The 15,661-nt window shown below is 48.1% G+C and overlaps 1 protein-coding gene across 2 annotated transcripts in view; it reads right to left on the bottom strand.

Moving 5' to 3' along the window:
* Positions 1–3,024, bottom strand: part of NTNG2 (netrin G2) — a 161,649-nt gene extending 158,625 nt beyond the window's left edge. Inside the window, exons 1-2 of one of the 2 annotated variants that reach the window (XM_060251585.1) lie at positions 2,423–2,777; positions 813–959 (exon numbers count right to left, since the gene is read on the bottom strand). The gene's annotated coding sequence lies outside the window, so the exon portion shown is untranslated. Of the gene's footprint in view, positions 1–812; positions 960–2,422 lie in introns of both variants that reach the window. The other variant, XM_060251586.1, reaches the window with a different exon arrangement.
* Positions 3,025–15,661: the final 12,637 nt, after the last annotated feature.

Here is a 15,661-nt window from a genome sequence, read left to right as displayed (position 1 = left end):
TTTTGCTAATGGGAGAAACATTATGTCATTCTGACAAGGCTATTTTCATAACCACAGAGAAATTACATTTTGCACTGAAGCAGTACAATGAGGAAAGTTGAGCTGCGAAGAATCAATAATTATCAGCTGCAATGTTGGTACATGCTGGCAATAAAAACTATTTTCAGATGTCTCTACAGGGAGCCAAAAACCCAAGTTGCCCCCTGTTCAATTTGCTGTTCCAGCATTTGAACATCACAGGTATTTAAACAAGAAGCAGATACCCATGTTACCCTCGAAGAATGTGGTCTAAATCATAATCCCCCCCCACCCCCTCAAAAAAGGGCATAGAATTAGGCTTGGCTGCAATCGGTTTCCTTTCTGTACTGCAAAAAATAAATCTTCACCTGATATTATTAAGGAACTGCACTTCTCGGAACCAGCGGGATCAATGGCTTTATTTTCTTTTAAGAGTCCACGGCAGTCACAAGGGACTAGTAGCCAACCTCACAAAATTAGATTTTATCCGGGTATCTGGACTTTGTTCTTTTCAACTTTATTGGATTAACATGCTTTTGAAATAAAGAGGCAACACACGGTAACAACACCCTGCTGGGGAATTAAATGCAGAAAGTAAACTTAATGGTTCACTTTGCAATTAATGCAGTCTTTCCCAGAAAAGGGACTTAATTTTTTCTTTTTAAGCCTGAACATAAAAACAGATTGCAAAAGAAATCTATTTGGAAGCTCTTCTGGTCACCCCTCCCCTTCGAACGGATGATGCTATTTTGATTCATTAAACAAATTTAGAAAATAGACTCCAAGTATATTACCTAGGAGACGTGCAGACGCCACACAGAAAAATACTGGAACAGTTCAGAGTCCTGCTCCTCTCCTTCAGAGGTACGTTCCATCTTCAGTGTATATTTCTAGTCTCAAGCAGTTCAGCTCTTCCCTCCTCAACTCTGTATCTAAGGGATCTGTTACACAGAGACATTTAAAGGGCTATGGATGGAAAAGAGGAAATGCTGTGTAATCCGATGGTCTCTTGCCTCTCACCAATTTATTTTGGGGGTCTTAAAAATCAATTAGGTGATGACATCACTTTTCTGGCAGAAGAATGCACGATCTACAAGCAGTGTGCATGACCAGGGTTTTGCAACTCACCTTAAAACTGAGAGGTGTTTTTTTTTTTTTGGGGGGGGGGGGGAGCTGAGCAAAGAGGCAGATTAGGTTGTTTGCAAATTAAAAGCCCGGGGATACCAAGATACTTGGCTGGTCAAGTCGTTGCATTACTGCCAGGAGGGAAAACTGCAGGCATGGCAAACCACAGGAGAGTGGCTCATTTCAGAAAGTTTGTGCAGACGGTCAGTAACAAGGATGAGGGCTTTTCAAAAAATTATCTAGATAAAATTGAGGCTTGGGACTTTAAGTCTCTCCCTGTCCTTGTGATTTCGCAATACATTCCCGATCCGGGAGCTCCATGCCCTCTTCTCTTACCGTTAGCATGAGAAAAAAAAGAGGAATCTAGCATCCTGCACAGATATTTCATGTAAAAGTGATTAAATTAACACCTTTTACTTTACTCTATCCTCTCTCCCTCTCTCTCTTACACACACACAGGAAGGAATGCAATATGCTCTCAGAGGAGCCAAACCTAAGTGGTTCTTCCTCATTTCCTGCAAAGATCCACCTTTCCTAACAACGACATCCTGTCCGGACTGAAAACTGTGACCACTCTGAGTCATTCCAGTCCAAACGCGGGAAAGAGGCAAGCCGAAGTTTTCCAAGGCAGGGGTGGCGGTTCTAAGAAGCAGAAACTGTTGTGCTAGCCGGGAGGCTTTTCCAGAGGCGAAAGAAAGAGAGACTAGGAGTACCTAAAACACGGATTTGTGGCAGGGGTAGTAGGAGCTTTGGTGAGTCTGAGGAAGCGAGCCCAGTGACTCAGGAAAGCTCCTACCCTGCCACGAATTGTGTTGGTCTTTCAGGCGCTCCTGGACTCTTGCTCTTTTCTGCTGCTGCAGACGGATTAACACGGTCGCCCTTCCTGATCTCTCTCCAGAGGCAAAAGTTACCCTCCGCGAGGATTTCGTTGCGGGCATGCAAAAAGGTGTCGTTTCCCCCTCGTTGCAGCTGCAGCAACAGACGGGTTAACAACGGAGGGTGTTTCCCCGCACCGAGCACATTTTAAGTTAAGTATTGCAAAGGCAAATTTGCAAGCAAGCGCGCCCGCACCACGACCCGGGAGAGAGGAGCGAGCGCGCCCCGTTAGGTAACTTTTCCTCCGCTCAGCCGGCTGCGGCTGGTGGCTCGCCTCGCTCGTCGTCTGCCCGGCTGCCGCCTCGCCTTCTTCCCCTCCCCACGCTGGGCTTTCCGGCTCTCCTCCCGCCCTCGGCCGGCAGCCCCTGTCGCTTTCCCGGCGGCGCCCAGCTGCTGCTCTTACCCCGATCCGCCGCTGCTCGCTCCTGGAATCCGGCGCAGTCAGGGTGGGCTGCTGGGGTCTAGGCTTGCAGTGGGGAGCGCCCCACTTGGAGGCGGCTGCGCCCCCCGCCGCCTCGGGTGCCCGGAGGGGCAAAAGTTGAACCAGAGGCCAAGAGGGAGGCGAAAGGAGGGAGGGGGCTGGAGGAGGGCGCCTCCTGTCTCTCCTCGGGGGGCTTCCGGGGGGGCGGCGGCGGCGGCGACTCTCGCGAAGAGATAAACAAGTTCAACTTTTCTCGGGCAACCAGAAAACGCCCCACGAGCGCATCCTGCCGCTGCTCCCCTGCATCCCTCCGCCCCGCCTGCTGGGTCGACTTGCTGGCAAACGGCAGCGACGGGAACGGGGCGCGTCTCTCCCTGCAGCCTCTTCTCACGCCGGACGGTTGGCTGGGCTTCCTCCAAGGGCAGATGGCCGGCGGCGGCGGGGAGACGGAGAGGGAACCCGAGCGCTAGGGGCAGGGGCGGCAGCGGCAGCAGGCGAGCTCCCTTCCCTGCCCTCTCCCCGCCGCCGCCGCTGCTGCTCCCCTGGCAAGTTAAGCCCGAGCCTCCAAGCCGCCTTTTGCCATCACTTTGCACCCCCCAGCCGAGCTTTTATCGCCGTGCCCGCTCCGGGCTGCGTAACTTCCTCCGTGGCGCTGCTTCCACACCCCATCCCACCGGCGAGGCAAGGTGCCTCTTAAAGGTGCAGGGAGGAAATGCGGGCCCGGAGGAGGCGGAGGGGCAGAGAGGAGGGGATGGGATCGGCGGGCTGGGCGGGGTTGCGTACCGGAGAGAGGGACGGGCAGACTTCAGGCAGCCGGGGAAGCGGGAGGGAAGGCGGAAGGCAAAACCCCCCTGGCATGCTGCAAAGCGGCACTGGCATCGCTGCCAGGAAGCTGAAGGCGCTCCGGCGAAGCAGCTTCTGCCCAAGCCCCAGGGACCCATTCCTTCCTTCCCCTGCCCTCCCTACCCCAGCCCTTTCCCTGTCTCTCATGTGATAAACGCGCCTACGGAAAACCCATTGAATAATGCACAGGATTCTGGCTGGTGCTGTGTGTCGTTATTATTACTATACTGCAGCTGGAGAGATTCAGGCCACGCTTGGCTGCCAGAGCCTGAAGAGGAGATCCTCGCTTGTGGCATAGAAATTCTGGTTCTAACCCTGGACCGAGTGGGCTGCGGCCCCGGATAGCTCCTGCCCTCATCCCTGCATCCCCCTGGAGGTTCTACAGAAAGTACTTCCCTTTCTAGGGTTTCTGGGGGGTTCCTGGTTGCTGCTGCAGATGCTAGGGCAATGGGGCATCCACATGGGTTTCCCCACATTTCCCTTGCCCCCCTTCCATGGCAGTAGCTATCCCCTCCCCCGCCACCAGCAGGGCTTGGGTTTTGTTTTGGGGTTTTTTTAATCACTGATCGGCATAGCAATATAATGTTATAGCAATATATGAACTACCAGTCTCCCCAGATCCACCCACAATGGTGGAGGGGGGCAGCCATGGGTGGCTGGGGCAGGGAAACAGCTGGATCAAGTACTCTGTCTGTAGCGGTAGAAAAGAGCAAGAGTACAGCAGCGCTTTAAAGACTGGCAATATTTTTGTTATCCTGCCACAAATATTGTTAGTCTTTGTGGTGCTGCTGGACTCTTGCTAGGGAACAGCTGGATTTCCCCATCCATAGGGCAGCTCTTTTCTACTAGGGAACGGCTGGATTTCCCCATCCATAGGGCAGCTCTTTTCTACTAGGGAACAGTTGGATTTCCCCATCCATAGAGCAGCTGTTCCAGCTCTGTTGTAGATTAACCATACTAAAGCAGGCTTTGGAAAGACTGTAGGAACACCAAGGCACAGTTGGGAAATGTGCAAAATCACCACATTTCAGCCTCCCCTCTTCGTCCCTATATTTCTAATAAATTTTCCCAGGAGCAGAGAAATTGGTCAGTGTGGGATAAAGAGGCTTTTGCTGTGACCTATGCTTTAAAAACATGGAGGTCCTGGCTGGAAGGCGCCAAGCTGCCATTTGAAATTTGGACCGACCACAAAAATTTGGAGGCACTCACCGTCCGCTGTAAACTCACTAAAAAGCAAATTAGGTGGGCGGGGTTCTTCTCTAAATATGATTTCATACTGAAGCACATCCCAGGGACAAAAAAATTCTTGGCAGACGCCCTTTCGCACCTCCCTCAGCACAAAGAGCCAGAAAGAGGAGGTAGTGGACTCCCTGATCTCCCCCTCTCAAGTAGCCACCATGGTAACCACATGGTCCAAATCAAGGCAGAATCTGCAGACGGCGAAGTGGGGGAGGGGGGGAACGGCTGGCCACCGAGACCAAAAAGGAAGGGGAAGACTGGCCGGTTTTGGTATAAAGATGGCAAACTCTACATCCCTAAGAGCCTCCGCTCAGAGGTCATGCAATTTTGCCATTCCAACAAGTTGGCCGGGCACTTTGGGTATGTGAAGACATTGCACCTAATTAACAGGCAGTTCTGGTGGCCCTCTATGATAAAGGACGTTTCTGAGTTCGTGGCTTCTTGCCCTATTTGCTTAATGGCTAAGAGAAGAGGGTGAAAGCCCCCTGGGTTGTTGAAGCCTCTAGAAACAGCTACGCGTCCTTGGTCCGTAGTGTCAATGGATTTCATAGTCGAACTACCAGTCTCGCAGGAAAAGACCGTAATTCTGGTAGTAGTGGACACCTTTTCCAAACAGGTGCACTTCATTCCTTGTGCGCAATTGCCAACCGCTAAGAGGCTAGCTTATTTGTTCTTCCACCATATTGTGAAACTCCACTAATTCCCCGATAAGATCATTAGTGACAGAGGCCCACAGTTTGTTGCCAACTTCTGGTGGGAGTTTTACAAACTGAAGGGTATAGAACAGGGGTTGAGCTCAGCGTACCATCCACAGACGGACGGACAAACGGAACGGATGAACACATTTTTAGAACAGTATTTACGGTGTTATGTGAACCACCAACAATCTAATTGGGTGGACCTCTTGCCGTTTGCCGAATATGGTTACAACAACAGTGTGCATAGCTCAACCAAAGCTTCCCCATTTCAGCTTGTGAATGGATACGAAGGCAAGCCTGTCCCATTATTGCCGGGGGGGGGGGAGAGCGGGCCCGAGACTCCACCTCTTTCGAACAATGGTGGGGCAAATTGGAGGGCAGCTGGAAAGGAATCCAAGAGAATCTAGAACTGGCCAAGGAAGCTTATAAAAAACAATATGATAAATCCCATGTGCCCGTGTGGGATTTCAAAGTGTGTGATTCTGTGTTTGTGTCAACAAAAAACCTTCCGCTGAATCATCCTTCAAATAAATTGGCTTATAGATTTCTGGGTCCATTCAAAATCAAAAGGGTAATCAATAAAGTGACAGTAGAACTGGAGTTACCCAAGATGTTTAGTAAAATACACCCTGTCTTTCATTGCAGTCTTTTGCGAAGGGACCCAGGTGGTACTCCTTGGCACCCTCGACCACCAGCTCCACAACCTATCCAGATTGGGAATCAGAGTCATCATGAAGTAGAAGAAATTTTAGATGCTAAAGTGAAACGAGGAGTGTTGTACTATCTGATTACGTGGAAATATTTCCCTACTAGTCAAAATGAATGGGTAGCAGAACAAAATGTCTTAGCCCCTGATTTAGTAAACAAGTTTTATAAAGCATTCCCTCAAAAACCCCGACGTTGATGTTAAGAGGGACAGTATGTCAAGCATGGTAGAATTCCATTGGTAATTGATTGTTTTAGGGTCCTCCATAAAGCTGGCCTGTGAAATATCATGGAGGACCAAGGTCTATTAACTCTGTTATTCTTTTCCCCTCCCCCTTCTTACTTTATTGCTTGCAAAGTAGAAGTAGAGAGAAACGAAACTAACTTGAGAAAGAGTAATCAGCATATTCCTGTTAGGGAGTGTGGCACATCTGGGGAAAGCAAGGACGGAGTCCTGATAACGCCATGAGAATGTAGACATTTATGATAGTTTATGTGAGAGTGCATCCCTCGCCCCCACCTTTTGGAATCCTTTTGAAGTATGTCTTAAAAGTATTGTATCAATGTATCTTTAGCATCACTCTCAAGAATCTGTTACACTGAAAGTATCGGTCTATCAATAAATGTAGTTTTGTATCAAACCTGATTTGTCATTGAAACTGTATGCTTGACAGACACTATGAGAATTCCCAACAGCACCCCAGTTGGGGCAAACAACTATTATGGAAATCATCTTCGTCTGTTAGAAAACCCTGTATCCTCCTCAGACTAAGTGGAGTGTGTTGTAAGCAACTACCACTATTGTAAAAGATCCCTGGGCTTTTCTTGTGCGCATCTGAACTCTGCATGAAAATTCTGGAGGCTTCCATGTCATGCATCAGTGAAGTGGGTCCTACCAAATGGGTGAGAATAAATCTGATCATTTTTAAGATACTACAACTCTCTGAAGAGAGCCAGTTTGGTGTAGTGGTTAAGTGCGCGGACTCTTATCTGGGAGAACTGGGTTTGATTCCCCACTCCTCCACTGCTGGAATGGCCTTGGGTTAGCCATAGCTCTCATAGGAGTTGTCCTTGAAAGGGCAGCTGCTGTAAAAGCCCTCTCAGCCCCACCCACCTCACAGGGTGTCTGTTGTGGGGGAGGAAGGTAAAGGAGATTTGAGCCGCTTTGAGACTCTGAGATTCAGAGTGGAGGGCGGAATACAAATCCAATGTCATCGTTATCAAGATAATTTCAGTTGGACAGCCATGTTGGTCTGCAGTAGAACAGCTAGAATCGAGTTCAGTAGCACCTTACAGACCAAAAAGAATTTGGGAGGCATGAGCTTGGTCTGTAAGAGACTGTTTCCACAAGGGATGTGAAGGCATCTACCCAGAAGTAAACCCTGAGGTTGCAGCCTGACTCCTTTGAGACAACAGGTAAGAACTGGGTGCTGGATGGCATGGCATCATACCTGTCCACCTTTCGGTTTCCTAGCACCACCACACTGCATTTTCCCCAAACTTGCTTTGGTAGATCTTTCTGGAAAGATCACAGTCTATGTGGAGTTGGTCAGCATGGGGGTGGGAAGGTGCAGATTTTCTGACCTTTTTGCCAACATGGGTACCAATGCTCCCTCTAAGCTGTGGAGTCTTGTGAGCAAAAATTATACTTTGTGAGCTACTGGCATTAAAGTGAGTGAGTGATTTAGCTACTGCATAAATGAGTTTGCTCTGAGGCCATTTTTCCTGAGCTAAGACAATGTGTGAGCTGGAGGCTAAGAAACTGGGAGCTAGCTCACACTAACTCAACTTAGAGGGAACATTAATGGGCACCATTCTGCCACCTCCTCTTTTACCAACCCTCCTGCCACTGGCATGTTATTTTAAAGCTTTCTAAAAATCAGTATTTTAACACAGTAGTCCTATAAAAATTACTGGTTTTTTTAAGCCAGCAAAAGCCTGCCAGCTGTGAGAGTGGTGGGCAGATGGGGAAGGGGATACAGAGGAAAAACCAAAGAATCCTCTTGTGTAGATGCTCTGCTGTGAGCAGCTGTCAGTACACAACAGGGAGCCGCCCCCTGAGGAAGCAACCTAATATGTATAAAACACACAGAGAGCTCCACTAGTTAGAAGTTTGGTCTTCAAATGATGGGTGGCTCCTAAGAAGCCATGTTGGATCAGACCAGTGGTCCATCTAGTCCAGCATCCTGTCATGCAGTCAATAGCAAGGCATAAAAACTGAGGTTTCCCTTGATCTTGCTTCCTGGCTCTGGGATCCGGAGGTTGACTACCTCTGAATGTGGAGGTTCCCTTTAATCACCATGGCTAGTAGCATCTGATGGACCAAGTTGTCTAGTCCCCTTTTAAAGCTATTTATGGATGTGGCCATCACTACATCCCCTGGCAGTGAATGCAACATTTTAATCACTCATTGAGAAAAGTACTTTATTTTGTACATCTGGAACAAATTATGCCTGATCAAAAGTGGATCACTTGAGCAGAAGCCTCACCATCACCATTTCCCTCTCTGTTTTAAAAGTTTATTTTTATGGGAAAAGAAACAGAGAGAGGAGATAAGGAAAAAGGTGGGAGAAAAGAAGAGGGGGATCCCACCATCCTCCAAACAGCCTTCAACCTTCAATGGAAGAATATGATGATATTGGATTTATATCTCACCCTCCACTCAGAGTCTCAGAGCGGCTCACAATCTCCTTTATCTTCCTCCTCCACAACAGACACCCTGTGAGGTGGGTGGGGCTGAGAGGACTCTCACAGCAGCTGCCCTTTCAATGACAGCCTCTGCCATTCCAGCAGCTGCAGGTGGAGGAGTGGGGAATCAAACTCAGTTCTCCCAGATAAGAGTCCGCGCACTTAACCACTACATCAAACTGGCTCAGTAAGAGCCACTTACATTGGAAGAAGGCCCACTTATTTCCACTTAGACTGGAAATAAGCATAAACCTTGCCCTGACCTGGATAGCCCAGGCTAGCCTAATCTCATCAGATCTTGACTGCTAAGGAGGGTCAACCCCAGCAAGTATTTGGACAAGAGACCTCCAAGGGATAGCAGGGTTCTGAAACAGGCAGGCATTGCCAGTCACCTCTGGACATCTCTTGCCTTGAAAACCCTGCGGGGTTGCCTTAAATCAGCTGTGACTTAATGGCAACAACAGCAACAAACACCAACCCTGAATCAAAAGGAAAGGTGGGGTGTAAATATCTTAATAATCTAACAAACTTTGCTCAGTAGAGTGATATAATAAAGGTAGGATCTACCCCAGTGAAAACTAGGGAGGGAGGGAGAAATTTGAACAGAAATTACTTATCAATAATGAATACTGCCGAAGAAAAAGAAAACTGATTCCAGCATCGTAGGCTACAATGGAAAACACGTTATGCTTGGCTCCACCTCCTGTGGCAGCCATTGCGTAGTGGTGCCTGCCACCCTGTCTCAAAATACCAAAGGAGCCCACAGGCTCAAAAAGTTTGAGGATCCCTGGTTTAGACTATGACACTTATGCATGCTCTTAACACAGGACAGGGAGCAAAATAACCCATTTTACCTTGAGAAGAAGAGTACAGATGTTGGGCTGGGATTGCTTTTCTACTAGTAAAATACATAGTGTGTATTTGCATTCTGGCACTGGACAGAAGGAGCATGGTAAATTTCCTGTAAAGAAGGAAGACAGGAAAAGGAGGTCAGGGCGCTCACAACGGAAAGCCACATGAGTTTTAAGACTAGCAAAGGTCCACGAGGAGGTGGCAAGAGTTTTCACACATCCCTCCTAGGCAGGTGTGTCAGAGCTCCCGTTTGCATTAGGTTGACCAGCAGGATTTCAGCCAGAGAGATTTGCACCATTTCCGCTGAAATGAAATTCCCCACATTGACATTTTTGCAACAGCGCATTATGTAAAGTTTTCCGCTGTAGATTTTTCTTCACCAGGTTCAAACCTGAAGTTTTTCTTACCCTGCATTTCAGAACTTGCTAAAACTGGTAGTTCCGAAAACATGGGGTAAGAAGGAGAAAACTTCGGGTTTGCCCTTGGCAAGGATAAATGTTCTGTAGAAAATTTTACACAAGGCACAGTTTTAAAAATAACAATGCAGGAAATTTCACTACTACAGAAATGGTCTCAGCCTGTGCACCATCACCAAACTTCAGGGATTGGGAAGCCAGACACTGAAGCTTTACAGCAGATGAACACACATGAAGAAGAAGAGATCGGATTTATATCCCACCCTTCACTCCGAATCTCAGAGAGGCTCACAGTCTCCTTTTCCTTCCTCCCCCACAACAGACACCCTGTGAGGCAGGTGTGGCTGAGAGAGCTCTCCCAGAAGCTACCCTTTCAAGAACAGCTCTGCCAGAGCTATGGCTGACCCAAGGCCATTATAGCAGCTGCAAATCGAGGAGTGGGGAATCAAACCTGGTTCTCCCAGATAAGGGTCCGCACACTTAACCACTACACCCAACTGACTCTCATACCAAGCTGCCTTATATTGAATCAGACCCTTTGTCCATCACAGTCAGTATTGTCTCCTCAGACTGGTAATCACCTACTGCCACATTCTTTAACTGGAGAGGTTGAGGATTGAACCTGGGACCTTCTACATGCGAAGCAGATGCTTTGCCCCTGAGCCACAGTCTCCACCCCACCCCCCAAAAAACCAGGTAATACTCACCAATCCTGATAAAACCCTATGTCACATTTGCAAACTGGCCTGAGTGAATAGCAGACCTGCTTTGGGTGGAGTCAGGTCTGACATAAGCCCTGAATACAGAAGTGACAGAAAAAGAGATATATATGTGAATATTGTGTATGGATTAGGTGGGGAAACAAGCATCAGAGGCCAACCAATGGAAAACTACAGATTTTATTTGTAAATCTTTTCTCTCTTTCAGATGAAATACATTCTCACACCCAAGGCACTGAGATTTCCTACAGAAGAAATGCATGGCACTGTCCTTTTATGTCCCCATCACGTAAGCTATACTTTATTAATTCTATTATCAAACAGTGTTAACTTTGGTGAAAGCGCTGAGAATCCTTGTCTGGAGTGCTCCTGATTCAGGAATTCCATAAATATTAGCAAGGAGTCCTTTCTCCCCTCCCCCCTCTCACAGAAGGCTGGAATGGACAGAATATTTAGAAATTACCCTGGAGAGAGGGTATCCAATATTGCTTATGGAGCAGCCTTGGGGTGGTGGCTCATGGATAGATCGAGGCCAAGTCAATGTGCCAGCTCAGAATTCTCAAGGATGACCTTCCTTCACATTCAGACAGAATGCTAAGCAGGTGGACATGTAGCAATTGCACATGTCAGGGTGATTCCAGCTCTGGCCCGCCAGCAAAGCTGCAATTCACATATTCAGTTGCCTGCTTAGGCCTGCTTATTGGGATGTTAAATTTAAGTCTAATATCCCTGCAGGTCAGTTTTGTGTTTCAAACTGATCATTAATTCCTCCAAAGTAGCCTCTTCTTTACCACATTTGCTATAAAGTTACAATGGGACTCAGAAGCTATGATCTTCCTAGATAAATGGTGGGAATTTTCGGCATACAGCACCTAAACGGGGGGTCCTTAAATTTGTGAAGCTACAAAAAGGTTGCCATGGGGGGAGTAACCCCCCCTCACACCTATTTTCAAACAAAGTTTTGATTAAATGCAGGGGGGTTTTGTAGCAGGAACTCCTTTGCATATTAGGTCACACACCCCTGGTGTAGCCAATCCTCCAAGAGCTTACAATAGGCCCTGTAATAAGAACCCTGTAAGCTGCAGGACGATTGGCTACTCAAGGGTGTGTGCCCTAATATGCAAAGTAGTTCCTGCTACAAAAAAGCCCTGCATTTAAAAGAATTGTTAAGGGGAAAATTTAAATGAATTTAAAATTTAAATTTAAAGAGGGAAGTGGAAGATTTCTGATTCTGTAAAAGGGGGAGCAAGAAATTATTTGGTTCTCTCATTTACAATTAGACAGATTTTATTTACAGCAAAAATCAACTTCTTAAAAGGGATAACTATAACATAGCCATAAGAATAATCTGTAAAAACATGATAGAAGTATTATAACAGTATTAACACTGAAAAATATACAGAAATGGCCATTAAAACAAACATTTGTTGTTGTTCAGTCGCACAATCGAGTCCAACTCTTTGCAACCCCATGGACATACTCTGGCATTTTAAGCTACTAGTAATTTTCTGGTCCTAAAGGTGAACCTACCAAATTTAGCTATTTTAAGAGTAACTGTCAAATTGTATTGTCCACATCGCTCAGGTTTCAACTGTTGTTTTTATACTGTTTTTAGAATGTTGTGATCCACCCTGAGCCCATCCTTGGGAAAGGCAGACTATAAATTGCCTTAAATAAATAAATGGTGCAATTGATGAACGTTACTAACATATATCCATTTCAAATGAACTATGCTGGGTGACGCGAGTTACCATCTGCAAGTGTTTGTGGGATAAGGACAGGAGGAGAGAATCCTCCTGAATCCAGTTCTAGGGAACCAAGAAATCTGTGTGTAACATACTGTATTTTATTTGGTGCATGTGTGTGTACAGGGGTCATTTTGTAGAAAAATAGGTGGTGGAGCTCATCCAGGGATTGTTATACAGCTGCACCTACTATTCAATGGACAAGGTAGGGAGGAAGAGAGGGAACCCTCAGAAAGGTTCAGGAACTGCACTCCTGTGAGCTCCTGCTGAATCCGAGGCCTGTGTGTGTGAAGATACTAAATATCTGGCAGGTGTGTGGAGCATGGGATCAATTCCCCTGGCTGAGATGGGGAGTATAACCCTTCTCTCATTCTCCTCATTCTTTTTCCTCATCTCTTCCAGCTCTTCTCATGGTGAGGATCCCTCTCCTTTCTGTTCTGCTTGTGACAGAGCAGTTTTAAGCAAACACATACCCTTGTGAAGGCAAACCAAGTCAAGGAATGCAGTCATTCATTCCAGATTTTAGCAACAGTCCCAAATTCACAGGAGGTGCCCGGAGTTGCCAGCCTCCAGGTGGGGCCTTGACATGTCCCAGAATTACAGTTGATCTCCAGACTACAGAGGTCAGTTGCTGCTGGAGAAAATGGCTGCTATGGTGGGTGGATTCTGTGGCATTGTACCCCACTGAGGTCCCTTCCCTCCCCAAATCCTGCCATCCCTTGACTCTGCTCCCAAATCGCCAGGAATTTCCCAACCTGGAATTGGCAGCACTAGCCTAGAATTTCCATTCCCTCCACATCCCAAGATGATCAGCGCTATTGCAGTCTCGACATCCTCCTGTCCCTTTTAGAAGATTTGTGAGCCCGCTGGAAAATTATAAATAAATAAATAAATAAATAAATAAATTTTATTTGTATATCCCGCCCTCCCCCACCAAAAGGCGGGCTCAGGGCGGCTCACAGACATGAGTACGTCATGATTCAATTAAAAGCAGATAAACATTATGAATACAATACAATTACATATATAGATTAAAATACATAAAAATAGGTGCTATAATTTCTGGTGTCACAATTACATATTATCAGCTTCAGTTACAACATAAGATGGCTAGAGTTAGAATGATTTTATCAAGTTAGTCTGGTCCTAATTCAAATGCGAGTTGGAAAAGAGAGGTTTTGCAAGCCCTGCGGAACTGGTTCAGGTCCCGCAGGGCTCGCACCCCCTCTGGGAGTTGATTCCACCAGCGCGGGGCCACTAATGAGAAGGCTTGCTCCCGAGTTATCTTCATTCTAGCCTCTCTTGGCCCAGGGATTTGTAGGAGGTTTTGGGAGCTAGATCTTAACGCTCTCCTGGGGATATATGGGGAGAGGCGGTCCCTGAGGTAGGCAGGTCCTCGGCCATATAGGGCTTTAAAGGTAATAACCAGCACCTTATACCGAACGCGGTAGACGACCGGTAGCCAATGCAGATCCCGCAGCACCGGCCGCACATGTTCCCACCTAGGTAGTCCCATCAACAGCCTGGCCGCTGCGTTCTGCACTACCTGAAGTCTTCGCGTTCGGCACAAGGGCAGCCCCATGTAGAGGGCATTGCAGTAGTCTAGTCTTGAGGTGACCGTTGCGTGGATCACAGTTGCTAGGTCGTCGCGTTCCAGGAAGGGAGCCAACTGCCTCGCCCTCTTGAGATAGAAGAAGGCGGATCTTGCGGTGGTAGCTATCTGGGCCTCCATTGATAACGAGGATTCCAGTAGCACCCCCAGGCTCTTGACCCTGCGCACTGGTGTCAGTGGCGCACCGTCAAAAGCTGGCAGAGTAATCTCCCCCCCCGGTCCGTCCCGACCCACGCAAAGGACCTCAGTCTTCGTTGGATTCAACTTCAGCCCGCTCAGCCTGAGCCAGTCAGCCACGGCCTGTAACGCCCGGTCCAAATTTGTAGGGACATCACCAGTCCGGCCTTCCATCAATAGATAGAGCTGGGTATCATCAGCGTACTGATGACAACCAAGCCCATACCTCCGGGCAAGCTGGGCAAGGGGGCGCATAAAGATGTTAAACAATGTCGGGGAGAGAACTGCCCCCTGAGGCACCCCACAATGAAGCGGGTGTCTCTGAGACAGCTTCCCCCCAATTGCCACCCTTTGTCCCCGATTTTCAAGGAAGGAGGAGAGCCATTGTAAGGCTAGCCCCCGAATTCCTGCGTCGGCGAGGCGGCGGGTCAGCAGCCGGTGGTCGACCATGTCGAACGCTGCCAACAGGTCGAGCAGCAGCAATACCGCCGAGCCGCCCCGATCCAGTTGCCGCCGGAGGTCATCTATGAGGGCGACCAAGACTGTTTCCGTCCCATGGCCCGGGCGAAAGCCGGACTGGCATGGGTCCAAGGTGGAAGCGTCTTCCAGAAAATCCTGTAACTGCAACGCCACAGCCCTCTCTATAATTTTGCCCAAAAAGGGCAAATTTGAGACCGGCCGATAATGTGCCAATACGGCCGGGTCTGATGTAGCTTTTTTCAAGAGAGGGCGGACCACTGCCTCTTTCAGAGATGTTGGGAAAACACCCTCCGAAAGAGATCGATTTATAATGTCCCGTATAGGACATTTCAATTCCTCCTGGCAGGCCTTAATTAACCAGGAGGGACATGGGTCCAGATCACAAGTTGTGGATCGTGCAGTGCCAAGAATTCTGTCAACTTCCTCCAAGCTGAGCGGGTCGAAGCAGTCCAAGGTTACATCCGAAGACACGCATTGGGCCTCAAGTTCACTTACTGCGTCTAAATTGGCGGGGCAGTCGTGGCGGAGCGATTGGACCTTATCTGCAAAAAACTTCGCAAAAGCCTCGCAGCCTATCTCCAATTCCTTAGCTTTTGGGTTGCCCTGTGGCAGTGAAGTAAGGTTCCGAATTATTCTAAACAATTGAGCTGGGCGCGAATTTGCAGATGCAATCTTGGTCGCAAAGTATGTTTTCTTTGTGGCCTTGATTGCCATCTCATAGGTCTTCATAAACTTCCTATAAGATGTTCTAGTCGCTTCGTCGCGGGTACGCCGCCATTGCCTCTCTAGCCGTCTAAGGCCTTGCTTCAGCCGGCGCAGTTCCGGGGTATACCACGGAGCCGGCTTAGTCCGAGGCCGCAGAGGACGCCGAGGTGCAATCTCCTCGATGGCTCTGGAGAGCCGATTATTCCAGGACTCAACCAGGCCATCGAGAGAGGTGCCAGAGGGCCAGGGATCCCGCAGAGCCATTTGGAACCGTTCCGGGTCCATCTGGCTCCGCGGGCGAGCCATAATAGGCTCCTCGCCTAAACAGGTTTGGGGAGGCAA

This window comes from Heteronotia binoei, chromosome 12, assembly GCF_032191835.1.
Source record: "Heteronotia binoei isolate CCM8104 ecotype False Entrance Well chromosome 12, APGP_CSIRO_Hbin_v1, whole genome shotgun sequence".
Lineage (NCBI taxonomy): Eukaryota > Metazoa > Chordata > Lepidosauria > Squamata > Gekkonidae > Heteronotia > Heteronotia binoei.
This window is presented reverse-complemented; position numbering and strand designations above follow the sequence as displayed.